General features: G+C 42.5%; 1 protein-coding gene across 4 annotated transcripts in view; it reads left to right on the top strand.

Moving 5' to 3' along the window:
• The window catches only part of LOC134226462 (polycomb protein Asx), a 68,271-nt gene continuing 54,345 nt past the window's right edge, over positions 1-13,926 (top strand). Inside the window, exons 1-2 of one of the 4 annotated variants that reach the window (XM_062707249.1) lie at positions 1-195; positions 477-913. The gene's annotated coding sequence lies outside the window, so the exon portion shown is untranslated. The remainder of the gene's footprint in view (positions 196-476; positions 914-13,926) is intronic. The other 3 variants (XM_062707251.1, XM_062707250.1, XM_062707252.1) reach the window with 3 other exon arrangements.

Consider the following 13,926-nt stretch of genomic DNA (forward strand, 5'->3'; position numbering starts at 1 on the left):
CAAAGTAACTCGCAATAAAAACCAGCCATCAGCAAAAGTGCAGTGCGAAATTTCGAGAGCTCGTTTTTTCCGGACGCGAAATCGCTGCCCAAAGCGGCAAAACCATCAAAAAGTGTCGCGAAATAGTGCGTGAAGTGCGACGGATAGGTTTGCGCGAATTTTCCCCCCGTTTCCACCGCGATTTGAGTAAGAAAAGTGCGTTTGTTTGGTGGGCATTCTCCCTCAGCAGAAAGAGGCTCTCGCGCGGTGAAGGCTTTTTTTTGTGTTGGATCGTCTGCTGCGTGTGGAGCAACTCAGCTCGAAAACACGGAGGGAAATGCATGAGTGATTGACTGTTTATCTGTGCATGAGCGTGAACTTCTGATGCGAAGAACAAAGAAAAGAACGAGACGGACGATGGAATAAAGGGGAAGGGAGTGTAAGAAGAAGCGCCGAAGGGCTGTCAAATTAATTTTGTGTTCGTTTTGTGCAAGAAGTTGGGAAAAATCGACGACGGTCAGGAGAAAACGCAATTATAATTACGGTTCACAGCCGCCCTTTGTAAGGGTTTTCAAGTGCGAGTTTTTGTCGGTGAACGAATGAAGATTGAATAACAATCTCTCTGGGAAAATCAAGGAATCATTGATCCCAGTGGCCAGTTTGTAGTGAAATTATTGCTTGTAAAGGGGTTTGTTTTGAATTATTCCACGATTTGGAATATGTGTTTGTGGTTCCAGGAAGGATGTTAGTGCCTGGTTGCTGAATAAATAAGAATTCGGATCATTTTGGGCGGAAGAAACATCCCAAGTGGGCCACCTTTTGAACAAAGGTGAAAATACCAGATCCTATCGACATCCAAAGGAAATAGCTCCGCAGACATGATTCTCCCGATTTGACATCAAGCTGTGCACCTCGAAGGGCTGCTAATGTATTGGTAAGGCGTCCCATTTTCCAATGTTTAAACTGAGTCGGATTTGTTTACAGTTCTTACGCCCAAGAAAGCGATAAACATTATTTAGGAAATCGATTTTCAACCAAAACCTTGTTATTCTAGACAAGCTTATTTATTGTCCTTATTTCCGTCGAAAAACGGAGTAATTTTCCGTGGATATTTGAAATACTTGCTCTTAGAAATTCAGGTAATTTTCGATTCCAGTAGATTTCATTTTTTTTCAATTTCAGAAGAATTTCCCTTGATGTTGGGTTTAATCGTAACACACCATTTAAACTTTAAATTGTTTCATTTGTCATAATTGTTTACCACACTATTATTCACCATTTTGGGGACGAGCTAATAGTGAAGAAGATTGTTGCTTACCTTACCCAACGAATTCATAATCGGCGCAGTACGAGAATGAGGACAATGAGAACGAAGCATTTCCTAAAATATTTTAGGAAGAAATTTCGAATAGAGTTCCCGTAGAAATATTTATTGGAATTTCAAAAAAAAAATCTTAGGTTTCTCCAGAAATTCCTTCGGAATTCCTTCAGGAACTTCTTCGAAAATTTCTTCAGGAATTTCTTCGAAAATAGCTCCAGGTAATTATTCCTTCAGAAATTTCACCAGTAATTCCTTGTTTATATTCCACTAAAAATTCGTTAGACATTCCTCACAAAAATTCTCGGAGGGATTTATTTAAAACATGTTTCGGAAATGAATCCAGTAATTCCTTCGAACATTGTTCCAGGAATTTCTTTAAAAAAAATCCCTCAAAAATCTGTTCAAACCTTCCATATCGAATTCCTTGAGGTATTTCTTTAGGTGAACCTTGGGACCTCCGTAAATTCCTACCAAAATTCCTTCGGCAAATCGACTTTAAAAATACTTTTAAAAATTCTCCCAGGAATTCCTTCCAAAGTTCTACAACAAAACCTTAGGAAGTTCATAAGGAATTTGTGAACAAATTTCTGAAGAAATTTTCACAGGAACTCCTGAAGGAATTTCTGGCATTCTTAGATTTCTTGAGGCATTACTTCCAGATTTCCTACAAAAATTCTTCCAGGGTTACTTTTAATAAATCCTCCGGAAATTACTTCAAAAATTAATTCTAAAATTCCTTTTTAAACACCTCCGGATGTTTCTTCGAAAATTGATGCTTTTTTAACTACCTAAGAAAGTCCTTTAGAAATTAGCGCTTCCCCCTGATTTTTTTTTCGGAAGACCCTTAAAAAAGATGGCATACCCATTGAAACATTGCTCCGGAAATTCCTTTAGGTATCCTTCGAAAGTTCCACGAGAAATTTCTTGAAATTCCGTTCAGGAGCTCCTCCAAAAGTTCGTTTAGGAATTCCTTCATAAGTTGCTTCCGGATTTCTATTAAAAATTGCTTCAGGAATTCTCTAGCAGTTACTTCGGGAAGCCTTTCAAAATTTCCCCAGAGGCTCGTTCAGGATTTCCTTGAGAAGTTCCTTCAGGAATATCTCCAGAAATTCCTGCGGGAAGGTTTTTGGAATTTTTTTTTAGGGATTCCTTAGGGAGTTCCTTGAGGAATTCCTCCAGAAGTTCTTCCAGGAATTCCTTCGGAAGATCCTCCAGGAATACGGAAGTTCCTCCGGAAGTTCCTTCGGGAATTCCAAAAGAAACTTCCAAAAAACTTCCCGCAGGAATTTGATGAACTTACGGAGGAATTGCAGGAGCATGAGCTTTTTGGCTCATTACGAATTTTAACAGTTACCTGCTAGAACTAAATCAAGTTGCAGGTATAGGGATAGAAGATGGAAACGGTATGGAATGCCATTTCCAGTTCTAGCGATTGCTAAAACATGAGAAATATATGAAAAGAGAAAAAGTAGGAGGAATGGAACGGGCCTGGGATTGAACCCACGACCTCCTACGTATGAGGCAGAAGCGGTAGCCATATAACCACCAAGCCCATTGGAACTTCAGAGGAATTCCTGGAGAACTTCCGAAGGAATTCCTGTAGGAACTTCTGGAGGAAATCCTGGAAGAACTTCCCGATGAATTCCTGGAGGAACTTCCGGATGAATTCTTGGAGGAACTTCTTTAGGAATTTCTGGAGGAACTTTCAAAAGAATTCCTTGAGGAACATCCGGAGGATTTCCTGGAAAGTTTTGGAGGAGGAAATTTTCTGGATGACTTCCTGGAGGAACTTCTGGAGGAATTTCTGAAGGACTCCTTGGAGGAATTTTCGGAGCGGATTTTTTGGAGCGATTCTTCCGGAAGGATTCCTGAAAGAGCATCTGAAGAACTTCCTTAAGGATTCTCCGGAGGAATTTCTGATTGGTCTTCCGGAAGAATTCTTTACGGATCTTTAAGAGGAATTTCTGGAGGAACTTGCGGTGGAATTCCAGAAGGAACTTACGGAGCGATTCCTGGAAGAGCTTCAAAACGGGATTCCTGATCGAACATTTGGAGGAAATCTTAAAGGATCTTACGGAGGAATTTCTGATGGATCTTCCCGACAGATTCCTGAAGAATTCCTGAAGGAAATCCAAAACAATGCTTGGAGGAAATTCCGGAGGAATTTTTAAAGAAGCTTCAGAAAGGAATACCAGAGGGAGTGTCTGGAGGAATTCTTGCAGGAATTTCCAGATAAATTCCAGGAGCAACTTTCCAGAGAATCTGCTCAAAATATTCCTAGAAAAATTACCCTTTTGGTAATCATCACGAAAAAAAAATGTAGGAATTAAGAAAATTATTTTGAGCTTTTTAGTGGAATGTCTTCACTTGTCATAAGACGAGTTTGTTATTTATTATTATTTATTCAGACTAAGGCCGAAGTGGCCTGTGCGGTATATAATAGTCTTCTCCATTCGGCTCGGTCCATGGCTACACGTCGCCAACCACGCAGTCTACGGAGGATCCGCAAGTCATCTTCCACCTGATCGATCCACCTTGCCCGCTGCGCACCTCGCCTTCTTGTACCCGTCGGATCGTTGTCGAGAACCATTTTCACCGGGTTACTGTCCGACATTCTGGCTACGTGCCCGGCCCACCGCAGTCGTCCGATTTTCGCGGTGTGAACGATGGATGGTTCTCCCAACAGCTGATGCAACTCGTGGTTCATTCGCTTCCTCCACGTACCGTCCGCCATCTGCACCCCACCATAGATGGTACGCAGCACTTTCCTTTCGAAAACTCCAAGTGCGCGTTGGTCCTCCACGAGCATCGTCCAGGTCTCGTGTCCGTAGAGGACTACCGGTCTAATGAGCGTTTTGTAGATTGTCAGTTTGGTACGGCGGCGAACTCTATTCGATCGGAGCGTCTTGCGGAGTCCAAAGTACGTACGATTTCCAGCCGCTATGCGTCTCCGAATTTCTCTGCTGGTGTCATTTTCGGCAGTCACCAGTGAGCCCAAGTACACAAATTCTTCTACCACCTCGATTTCGTCACCACCGATGCAAACTCTTCTCTTGAACCTCTTCCTATCATGTACTTCGTCTTCGACGTGTTGATGACTAGTCCGATCCGCTTAGCTTCCCTCTTCAGTCTGATGTAGGCTTCCTCCATCTTCTCAAAGTTACGTGCCATAATATCTATGTCGTCGGCGAAACCAAATAGCTGGACGGACTTATTGAAAATTGTACCACTCGTGTTAATCCCTGCTCTTCGTATTACCCCTTCCAAAGCGATGTTGAATAGCAAACACGAAAGACCATCACCTTGCCGTAACCCTCTGCGGCAGCGGTTCTCAACCTTTTTCTTGAGAGGTACCCCTTCGAACTTTTGCATTAATTGAGGTACCCCCTATGATTTTTTGCTAGAAATGAAAATGATCGTAACTCTTAAGGTGGATAAAAAATGGACCTGAAAACTAACGGAATATATGGTTCTGCATAAACTTTTATGAAATTTTTATATTCTTTGAAACTTCCCAATTCAAATTCATACATCGAACATCTAACAGAACTTTTTTTGACTATTGAAGGCTTCCGAGCATATTGAAAGGAGGATTCTGAGCCTCTTGAAATCAGGATTCCTCGCCTCTTCCGAGTCTTTTGAAAGACGGTTTGCGAGCCACTTAAAAGGAGGCTTCCTAGCATCTTGAAGGACGCCTCTGAGCTGCTTGAAAGTATGGTTCCAAGCGTCTTGGAAATAGAATTCCAAGCCCCTTGATGAGAGGGTTCCGAGCCTCTTAAAAGAAGGCTTCTAAACCCCTTCTAGGGTAGTAGGCTTCAGACCTCTTGAAAGAAGGCCTTCGAGCCTCTTGAAAGGAGGCTTCCGAGCCTCTAGAAAGGAGGCTTCCGAGCTTCTAGAAAGGAGGCCTCCGAGCCTCTTGAAAGACCTTACGAGTCATTTTATAGAAGGCTTCCAAGCCACTTGAAAGGAGGATTCTGAATATCAAAACGAAGCTTCTGAGCCTCTTGAAAAAACGCATCCAAGCCACTTAAAAAAAGAATTCCGAATTTTCGAGCTCTTGAAACAAGGATTCCAAGCTTCTTGAAAAGAGTCCTCCGAGCCTATTGAATGGCGGCTTTTGAGCCCTCTGAAAGGCGGCTTCGGAGTATCTTGAATAAACACTTTTGAGCCTTCTGAGCCTCTTGAATGGCGGCTTTTTAGCCACTTAAAAGCACGCATTGGAGTATCTTGAATAGACGCTTAAAAGCCTCTTGAAGGAAAAAATCCGAGCCTCCTAAAAGGAGGATTTAAACCTTTTAAAAGGAGGATTTCGAGCAACTTGAAAGGAGGCTTCCGAGACATTTGAAAGAGGAGCCTTCCAAGCCTTTTAAAAGAATCTTCCGGGCCTTTTAAAAGAAGGCACCCAGCCCGTTGAAAGAAGGCTGTCGAGCCCCTTGAAAGGAGGCTTTCGAGCCTCTTGAAAGAAGGCTTTCGAGCTTTTTAAAGGAGCTCGAGTAACACATATTACACACGATTTTCTGTAACTCATATACGACCAAATCGAGTCACATGTTGCTGCAACCAAAACAGTAAGATTTGTGCTGCTAGGGAGTCTTCCGAGGTTTTAAAAGAAGGCTTTCAAGCCGTTTGAAATGAGGCTTCGGAATATCTTGAATGGACGCTTCTGAGACTTTCGAGAGTACGGTTCCAAACCTCTTGAAAGAAGAATTCCGAGCCTCTTTAAGGGAGGGCTTGCGAGCATCTTGAAAGGAGCCTTCCAAACCTTTTGAAAAAAACTTTCCGAAAAAAAAAAGAAAGTTTTAAGAAGAAAGCACTTCCGGGCATCTAGAAAAAAGACTTCAGAGTCTTTTAAAAGTCTTTTAAAAGGATTCTTTCGAGCATGTTGAAAAATGCCTTCGTCCCTTGAAAAGATCCTTCCGATGCTTTTAAAGGAAGCAGAAAAAAAGATAGTTTATAAAAAAAAACTTAAAAGAAGGCTTCCGGGCAACTTAAAAGAAAGTTTCCGAGCCTTCCGGGTCTCTAGAAAGGAGGCTTACGAAACTTTGTAAAAAGGCTTCCGAACCTCTTGAAAGGAGTCTTCCGAGCTGCTTGGAAGGATGCTTCCGACAAGCGTAGAAGGATTCTCTTGCAACGAAGCAACTGGGCTTTTCGGGAAACAGTTTTCATGTCTCTCAAATGGAGGGTTTCAAATCTGTAGACTCTAGATTTTAGTCAAGAAACATATTCTCAACATATAATTCAACATTCTGTTTTGATCTGGTAGATTGCATAGAAGATTTTTAAAATTTGTTCGTTCGAGGTTTTTCCCTTTTGATCTTTTGTCATGCAGCCCTTCATTTATTGTACTGGTTGTGGAGGACAGGATTCAATAGGCCATGATGTACTGATCGCCATGCATATTATGTACAGGATAAAGTTGTGAAATAAAAAAAACACAAAATTATCAAAACTTTATCAATAAGTTTTTATTAAAATTGTACTTCATTCGCCATTACGCATTTTTGTCCGAGGTACCCCCTGGGCCCAGCGAAGGTACCCCCAGGGGTACATGTACCCCAGGTTGAGAACCGCTGCTCTGCGGGTTTCGAAGGGACTCGAGAATGCCCCTGAAACTCGAACTACGCACATCACCCGATCCATCATCGCTTTGATCAACCGTGTCAGTTTATCCGGAAAACCGTGTTCGTGCATTAGCTGCCATAGCTGGTCCCGAACGATTGTATCATATGCGGCTTTGAAGTCGATGAATAGATGATGTGTGGGCACGTTGTATTCGCGGCATTTCTGCAGTACTTGGCGAATGGCGAACACCTGGTCCGTGGTGGAGCGTTCGCCCGTAAAACCCGCCTGGTACTGCCCCACGAACTCCCTTGCAGTTGGTGCTAGTCGACGGCATAAAATTTGGGAGAGTACCTTGTAGGCGGCGTTCAGCAATGTGATTGCGTGGTAGTTGCTACAATCTAGCGTATAGCCCTTTTTGTAGATGGGACACACGACACCTTCCATCCACTCCTTGAATGGAATGGAATCCAAGTGGAATTAAATGGGATTGTTCAAACTCGTCTTATGACAAGTATGTAGAAATGCCTGAAAGATTTCACTGGGCAATTCCTATGGAAGATATCGCAGGAATGCATACAAGAATTCCTGGAAGTATTACTTGCTGAATTCCCGAAGAAAATCCTGAAAGAACGCATTAATGGTTTTTAGGAAGAATTCTCGAAATTTTTTTTTTGGAAGAACTCCTCAAATAATCAAGGACCATTTATTTCCGTTCAAATCAAATACTTCTAAGGGGTTACTGGAAGAAATCTGTACGGAATTCATTGAAGATAAATTTCATAAGAAATACTAGATATTATCAATTTGGTATTCCTCACATATACTTTTGGGTAATTCTAATGGGATTTTCTATACGAGTTTTATGGAGAATTCCCAAACTAATTCCATCAACCGACCTAATTTAGGACACAATCTGTGGAAAATATCCTGAATGAATTTCTGTATAATTTTCCAGACAATTATCCAAAGTTATTTTTATACTTATTTAAGACAACAGCACCGGTTTAACTTCATTTAAAACTACATGTAAAGCTCCCGAATAAAACGGATTTCGATGTTTTGAATTAACGAACAGTTTCGATTTTATTTACCCTTCTGCTTGTTTATTTATTCCGCCCCGTTCCAACCTTATGGTTTTGACAGTTGAAGTACAGTTTTATTGGTGAACGTGGTGGGAAACTGTAAAAAAACAACACAGTGCGAACCCGACAGCTCGGGACCAATTTGTGATTTGGGCGTAACTTATTTTGTAAACAAACATTGTTTTATTGATTCCGTAGAATGCAATAATTTTCTCTACAATTAATTCCCCTACCTGAAGAAGGAAAGCCTATTGTGTCGGATCCGAGCCTTGGTTTTCTCAGGAGATGCTTACTTTAGTAGGAATTTGCCTTCCAATGTTTGTTTACAAAACAAGTTACGCCCAAATCGCAAATCAGTCCTGAGCTTTGGGGTTGGAACTAGTGCGAACCTAGTTCCAACCTGGGCGAATAAAAAAACGCTTTGACAGCACTTAAGTTAGAACTTTTCAAAAACGAATTGGAGACGATATACATAAATGTTGCATGGAAAACCACCTCTATCTTCACCACTTCAGCGTCATAAACGACACCATATACGTTCATGTATTGACTGGAAATATTCAATATGTTTACGAAAGCTGATGGTGAGCAGCTGGGGCTGTTTCCGATGCCATCGTAACGAATGATCTTATGTGATGTTCAAATGATGTTTCGCTTGAAAATCCGTATTCCATGTTGATTTGTTGACCTCTGGCTCTACGACAATATCTAAATTTGCCTAAAGCTAATTTTTACGATTAAAATCATATCCGTTGTTCAAATCATCTCTGATTCAGGCAGAAACTATTTTGATAATTTTTGAAATGCATTTAAGGGTAATTTGATAAATACCAGAACAGCTGGAAAGCCTTTCGTAATTGAATGGATTTACTGAAACGGATTGTGCTAAATTAGTTTTGATCCATTATTATTATTTTTATTTATTCAGACTAAGGCCGAAGTGGCCTGTGCGGTATGTAAGAGTCTTCTCCATTCGGCTCGGTCCATGGCAACACGTCGCCAGCCACGCAGTCTACGGAGGGTCCGCAAGTCATCTTCCACCTGATCGATCCACCTTGCCCGCTGCGCACCTCGCCTTCTTGTGCCCGTCGGATCGTTGTCGAGAACCATTTTCACCGGGTTATTGTCCGACATTCTGGCTACGTGCCCGGCCCACCGCAGTCGTCCGATTTTCGCGGTGTGAACGATGGATGGTTCTCCCAACAGCTGATGCAACTCGTGGTTCATTCGCCTCCTCCATGTACCGTCCGCCATCTGCACCCCACCATAGATGGTACGCAGCACTTTCCTCTCGAAAACTCCGAGTGCGCGTTGCGGTGCTACCAATGGCGGATCGAATATCTCTCCAGCCATCTTCAAGAGACGCTGCGCCTAGCTGCTCTTCCGTTGGGAGTGCCACTTCCAGCTGCTGCGCGTATTCTTGGGCTAGTCTACCGTCTTGTAGCCGCCCAATATTAAGCCGCGGCGTCCGACTTCGACGCGTGTTGTACACCGTCGAGAGTTTTGAGCGCAGGCAAACTGCAACGAGGTAGTGGTCGGATTCAATATTCGCACTGCGGTAAGTGCGGACGTTCGTGATGTCGGAGAAGAATTTACCGTCGATTAGAACGTGGTCGATTTGGTTTTCCGTTTCTTGGTTAGGTGATCTCCATGTGGCCTTGTGGATATTTTGCGGGGAAAGAAGGTGCTTCGGACTACCATTCCGCGGGAGGCTGCGAAGTTTATGCATCGTTGGCCGTTGTCATTCGATACGGTGTGCAGACTATCCGGTCCGATGACCGGTCTATACATTTCCTCCCTTCCTACCTGCGCGTTCATGTCACCGATGACGATTTTGACGTCCCGCAGTGGGCATCCATCGTATGTCTGCTCCAGCTGTGCGTAGAACGCTTCTTTCTCGTCGTCGGGTCTCCCTTCGTGTGGGCATTGCACGTTGATGATGCTATAGTTGAAGAAACGGCCTTTAATCCTCAGCTTGCACATCCTTGCGTTGATTGGCTGCCACCCAATCACGCGTTGGCGCATCTTTCCCAGCACTATGAAGCCGGTTCCCAGCTCGTTGGTGGTGCCACAGCTTTGGTAGAAGGTGGCCGCCCGATGCCCGCTTTTCCACACCTTCTGTCCTGTCCAGCAAATCTCCTGCAGCGCCACGACGTCGAAGTTGCGGGGATGTAATTCATCGTAGATCATCCTGTCGCAACCTGCGAAACCTAGCGACTTGCAGTTCCATGTTCCAAGCTTCCAATCGTGATCCTTTATTCGTCGCCTAGGTCTTTGCCGATTATATCGAGTCGCATTATCTCTTATATTGTTCGTAATTATTGGTTTTCCAGGCGGCTTATTGGGCCTGCGCAAACCTCCTGTCTCGCCGGAGGGCCGTCGTGTCAGGGCTGTTTAGCGTCCCACCTAACACCAGGACTTGGGCTTGTGCGCTTTGAGCGGCACACGGTCGCTTTGGCGGAGCCTACTTGCGGATACATGCAGCTTTTTATAGAGGTTTAACAGGGCCCACTGTCAAACCCCACCACATCCTAGGCAGGCGCCACAACTCGCAGATGGCCTGGGGAGGGATCGTCAAGCCCTTGGACAAAGTCCCTGCTGCCCCCAAATGAGCCTAGTTTTGTCCCTAGTCCCTAGTCCCTAGTTTTGATCCAAATGAGCTCAAATTGGAGGACACTCAGAACATGATACATAATTAGATGAGCGCTGTGAAGCAAAATCGATTTTTTGAACCATCCTAGTGCACATATTTTTCCTCAGTTTACTAAAAAACACACTCCATTGTTGGCACAAGTCGAATAGACATGCATCAATGCAATGTTCAATATTCTAGTTGGATCTCTCATGGCATCTTGTGAGCCAGTTTGTTGAATATTTTGGTTCACCTCTTCAAACCAGCTCAGAAATTTGCTTTCCGTTACACACGCAAATCTCTATAATAAAGAATTTCTCGGGACGATTCGGAGGTACGACTTTCATGAATATTCAAAATTAATTTTCCTCAAAACTAAAAGAATCTTTAAAGGAATTTTATTATTTCCCGAGAATTCGGATTTTTCGTGAAAATTCTCACTTGGAAATTCAATTGAATTTGGGTTTAAAGATTGAAGATTCAATCGCGAATGCAAATTAAATCCGTAATGTAACGTACTTACGACAGTGCCACAAAAAAATGGTATTTGAGGAGTATTTTCAGTATTGGTAAAGAAATGCATTGTTGTCATAAAAGGGGATTAATCAAATGGATTTCGATGCAAAAATTAAGCTGAATATCAAACAAACTTGTCCCCTTGGAACAGGCATTGCATTTGCAAAAGTTATTTTCTTCGATACAAACGAAATTTCATAACGCAATCAAGTTCCGAAAATAAACTTTGAAATCCACCTAAAAGCAATCTGTAATAACTTTTGTCAAGTCGTTTCGCTGGTTTTGCTTTTTGTTGTCTTTTTTTGGTGGCAGCTATGCGTTCATTCCGCTACGACGACGTCACGCAAACACTCACGCAACGTTTATTAATGGGTTTGTTATGCTTTTATGCTGCGTTTGTTCTGGCTGTTCGCAGCGGTGGGTATGTGTGTGTGTGCGGTTGTGGATGAATGAATTTTATTGACCTGTCATTCTCGGACTGTTTTTGCGTTGGTAAATGTGATCCTCCGAACTTGCTGATACCAATACAAATGGAACCGTTATGTTGATGTTTGCAGTTCATCGCCAAGGGGTGGGTGGATGACATTGTTTGGACGAGAAAAATTGCAATGCACCTGTTTCGAGCCATTTTGAATTAATTATAGGGGGAATAACGGCTTTGGAAGGTTTTGTTTTATTATTGTCATGGGGTAACCAATTATGCTCAAATTTGGCCTAATTTTTTTTTTTTGTAAAATTTCTCGCGTAACATATGATTACGGCTTATAAACCAAAGCCCTGATTTTTGATTTTCTGGCATGAACGATTGCTTTGTAAATTATTCTTCATGCTAGTTAAAACTCCGTACTTGATATCTCTTAAGAAACACATTGATTGCTATTTTGAGTGAACGTCTCATGAACCATTTGCACCGTTGTGGTTTTTAAGTCCTTTGTTGGCGCCCTTAACTACCATGCGGAATGTTTGCTTTGGTTTTTAGGCCGTTCACTTTATATTGTTTATTTAGAAAAACTAGCTTCAAGTTATTTTAAAATGTATATTCTTACTAGGTTTTCGATATGTCGCATAGCAGAACTGCTCTGGCTAACAAATCTAAACAAATCCGATGGTGTTAGTAGCTTTGAGCAAACGGCTTAAAAACCAGACGTGTTGCCGGTGATGCGAGTAAACGGCGCGATTTTTGTTTTAGCTGAAATTTTGTAGATTTCGAATGGGTTTTCAATTAATCTTGATCTGCTGTTATAATATAACCATTTACGTATAGTATTGACATGGTTTTGGCAATGAAATGAGTTTCTACTTCAATAAATGAATTAAATTAGTCATAGAAAATTTGAACCTAATTTTTCTCGGTTCAGCTTTGTTGGTTTTTCGGCCCTAATCATATGTTGCTCGAGATTTGTTTATTTGTGCATAAGATAAAAATTAATTTACAAAATTATTACTTAAGCGTGTTGAATTTCAAATTCTAGAGATCCTATATCTATAGCATTATTACATTGTGCAATAAAGAAGACATATTGAATAAACATTTTCAAAATTTTTAACTTTTTCCATTTCATTATCCCTAATAGCTTGGGTCGCAGGAGCTCTCTTATCGAAAGTCTTCGCCATCCATTGAGCAATGATGAAATTTTGCCTTGCAGCAAACTCCAAGCTGCTTGGACTCGTACACATTCGCTGAGTTTGTGTTCAAGTGTCTCAAGTGCACCGTTGCAGTGCAGGCAGTTTTCTCCGTCGGCCCTGTTTATTCGGAACATCAGTCTCCGATGATCCAGTTTCGCGTTCACCAGAAGGTAGAGGGTGCTACGCTGGGTTGAAGACAGACCTCGTATTGCAATATTTGTCCAAATTTGTTGCCAATTCTCCATTGGATGCTCACGCGATATTTTCGGTTCTTCTGTTTGCTCAACGTAAAATTTGTGAATATTATCGGCGGATGGATGTTCTTGGATCAGTGGAGGGAGTAAAGGATAGTTGGAAAGGATCAGCTTTAAACATGGACAGTCTGCGTTATCGGCGGATGGATGTTCTTGGATCAGTGGAGGGAGTAAAGGATAGTTGGAAAGGATCAGCTTTAAACATGGACAGTCTGCGGGTGGGTTGGGATTGACTTGGGAGAGGAGGGATTTGTAAAAAGGAAGGGAATCGATATCATTCATATGCCTGTTTAGGAGTAGAGCTTTGCATTTAAAAGCAGGCAAATGTAGTTGCATACCTCCAGATTTTAAATTTCGCGCGAGCTGATGCATTGGCACCCTTGCTGGAATTCCACGCCAGAGGAAAAAACCCATTGTAGCCGTCAGCTTTGCGATGTGTACAGCATTCGGTGAGAGAATCGAAGCGAGATACCAGATCTTCGAAGAGATGAAAGTGTTGAGCAATATTACCTTTTGATGCAAGGTGAGCGTGCGCTGTGAGTGTAGATGCACTAGCCGAGCAAATTTGCCCACTAGCTCATTCCAATTTAGCTTATTCATCAAGCGAACGGAGTTTGCAAAGGTCACTCCCAAGATGCGAACAGTGTTTTCACTCCGCAGCCATGGTACAGTGAGTGGCATATCATACACTGATGATATCGACGAGGATTTCGTCAAACTTAGCTTGGCGCCAGACACGCGTTCGAAGAGATGGCATGTTTCCCTCATACAGTCGAGCCTTGTACTGCATGTGGAAATCACCGACACATCATCGGCATACGCAACCACGAGATCTGGCCCACCCAGCATCTCGAGTCGTTTCATCAGAGGATGCAGGTATAACACGAACAGATGCATGGAGACTGGGTCCCCTTGTCGAACCGATCTCTCGATTGGGAACGGTTCTGATAGATG

Source organism: Armigeres subalbatus, chromosome 3 (assembly GCF_024139115.2).
Source record: "Armigeres subalbatus isolate Guangzhou_Male chromosome 3, GZ_Asu_2, whole genome shotgun sequence".
NCBI classification, from domain to species: domain Eukaryota; kingdom Metazoa; phylum Arthropoda; class Insecta; order Diptera; family Culicidae; genus Armigeres; species Armigeres subalbatus.